Source organism: Cibotium barometz, chromosome 31 (genome assembly GCF_041138505.1).
Source record: "Cibotium barometz isolate CiBa-2024 chromosome 31, ASM4113850v1, whole genome shotgun sequence".
NCBI classification, from domain to species: Eukaryota; Viridiplantae; Streptophyta; class Polypodiopsida; order Cyatheales; family Cibotiaceae; genus Cibotium; species Cibotium barometz.
In genome coordinates, this window is record NC_141076.1 from 47,857,908 (window position 1) to 47,860,831 (window position 2,924).

At 37.4% G+C, this 2,924-nt stretch overlaps 1 pseudogene; it reads left to right on the top strand.

Moving 5' to 3' along the window:
* The first annotated feature begins 564 nt into the window (after positions 1–564).
* LOC147620952 (uncharacterized) lies at positions 565–2,517 on the top strand (annotated as a pseudogene).
* The last annotated feature ends 407 nt before the right edge of the window (positions 2,518–2,924 follow it).

The window sequence follows — 2,924 nt, forward strand, 5'->3', positions numbered from 1 at the left end:
TTTCTCCATGATTCACTCCACCTCTTTTCCCTGATTCTCTCCACCTCTTCACTTTTCCCATAATATCTCCTAGAATATCTCCACACTTCCCAAAATATCTCCACACTTCCTAAATCTTCTCATGCTACCCTTTATTCTCTCCCAGTAGATTCTTCTCACCCTTTATTCTCTCCCAGTAGATTCTTCTCACCTTTTCACAAGTTCTTTCATATTTACTCATTCTCTTTTACAGCCTCTAACCAAGGGCTTGTTCCCACACACACCCTATTCACTTGTATTTTGAACAGAGGTGTGGTAGCCCATAACAACAACTTCCTCCCTCCCTCCCTCATCATCTGAGTTTTTGCAGTTACTTCCTCCACTACGGTCCTGCAACTTCTTCCTCCACTACGTTTTTGGTCTCTCTCTCTCTCTCTCTCTCTCTCTCTCTCTCTCTCTCTCTCTCTCTCTCCTCTCTTCCTTTATTTTTTATTTTTTTAATGTGTTGTTCTCTCTCTCTCTCTCTCTCTCTCTCTCTCTCTCTCTCTCTAAACACGTTAGTGCATTTTTAATGGAAGCTAAAGTATGCCAGGACAAAAATCCTCCAAGAAATCTTCTCCGACATGGTCACAACCAAGTGGGAAATGTAATTATGCTAATTTTAGCTTTCTTGTATTATATAATTTTAGGATAGTATATGTATACATATATTCAGACCAAAAGTTTCATGTTATTTGAAATTCAGACTTCTTATTGTATATATTATTTACCAAATATGTCTTTAGTATGTACAAATTATTTATTTATCTATTAGATATGGGAAAATTTAGGGATGTGAATGTATGTAAAACCTAGATGTTTTGAGATTGTTGCATACTGACTTCTACGTTGGATTTGTGTCTTGTAGGCACTACATGTTGGCATGCACTAAACATAAATTATCCTCAACAAAGACAACTATGCCAAACAAAGGAAGAGTTTCATAAAGAGTACAACCTTAGTTTGGAGGGACAGGACCCTCGATACTTGAATGACAAAGATATTCCTAAGAACTAGTGGCTCATAGTGTTCACACATAAGAACAACAACAATGAGAAGATTTGTCTTAGATTAATGTGAGGAACATGCATTATTATACCATAGGGTTTATCAATCTATCTTGCCTAGCAACAAAATCACCGTTCACTTTGCTCGTGGATTTGCATTTGAGAAGTGTAGCTCGACGCGGATTCCTTCAAAGAAAGGAAGACATAAAATTACTTCGGCAATGTTTGTTGAGACTGTAATCAAAAATGTGACTGGGCAAAATAATTCTCATAGCAAGATGGACCAATGGAGGATAAAAAATGGTCCATGCAATGTGACTGGGCAATGTTTGTTGAGACTGGGCAAAATAATTCTCATAGCAAGATGGACCAATGGAGGATAAAAATGGTCCATGCAATGTGCATATGGCTAGCACCCCCTCAGCATCACCATAGGGCTTTATGGGGCATAAAGGCTTTGATACCTCTCTAAGTGACCACTGTGCATTTTTAAGACAACCATACAACCTGTCTAACATGTGACATTCAATGCAGTCATCTTCTTCAAAATATGTGCAGATCATGGATAACATGGTGAGTGTAGCAAGGGAAAGCTGGAAGAGAAGAAAAAATGCGAGAGTAGGTTAGAGCCTCGTTTTAGATGAGGTAAAAATCAAGAGAGATAAAGTTGAAGGTGCAACCTATCTAACATGTGACATTCAATGCAGTCATCTTCTTCAAAATATGTGCAAATCATGGATAACATGGTGAGTGTAGCAAGGGAAAGCTAGAAGAGAAGAAAAAATGCGAGAGTAGGTTAGAGCCTCGTTTTAGATGAGGTAAAAATCAAGAGAGATAAAGTTGAAGGTGCCAGGCATGCTGCAACTAAAGTTGAAGGTGTTAGGCATGCTGCAACTAAAGTTGAAGGTGTTAGGCATGCTTCAATTGCGTTATAAGATCAAACCAATGAGGCCAAGGAAGAGATGTAGGTTTTGGAAAAGGCTTTAATTCTAGACGAGGTTTCTATATATAATTGCAAATCTCAGATCATGGGATGCGACAAAGCATTGGGTTTTCTTGGCCTAGATGTACACTCAGCCACCTTGGATGCAAGTGCGGCTTCATTGTTGCAAGTTTGCTAAATTCAAACAATTGGACATTTTTGTTGCTTTATTTAAATAGAGAAGTAAAAGTTATTTGCAAGCTACTCTAACATGTTTATCTATGACAAAAGTTATTTTGAGTTTTCTGCAAGAACAACACATTTCTCTTTTGAATAAATTCAAAGAAGTAGTTGCGCAATGCCGCTTTATAAGGGGATCTTTGAGTATGCTACTTATAGATTATCAATAGAGGACAAGGTAGTGGGTGTCTACAAGCTTCCATGTAGACATCCCTACCATCCTCTATGTTTTGCCAATGTGTGTACCATGCAAAGGAAGATTGTGTACCACTTGGGTGCACACACAAAATCCTCGATGCTGTAAAAATGATAGTGTTTAATCATCCTTAGATACTTTTCAACCATAAAATGGTAAAAGGTGTGTTGTTTTTAGCACTTTTGTTTCATTACATATCCCTTATATTATGTGCTAATGGTGTGCCGTAAGTAGTCTCTAGTTCTAAGTGCTATAGGAGTGCCTCATGTGGAGGCTTTAAATTAGTCCAGATCGTTTAGACATTAGTATAGAGTGCTTTGAAGCTAGTATAGAGAACTTGCAAAGTAGTAGACACTACTTATAAACCACTATAGACTACTTAAAAAGTAGTAAAGCCTAAGAAGTAGAAATTTTTTATTTACCTTAAGTAGTCTCTAGTGCTAAGTGCTATAGGAGTGCCTCATGTGGAGGTTTTACTACTTAAAAAGTAGTAAAGCCTAAGAAGTAGAAATTTTTTATTTACCTTAAGTAGTCTCTAGTG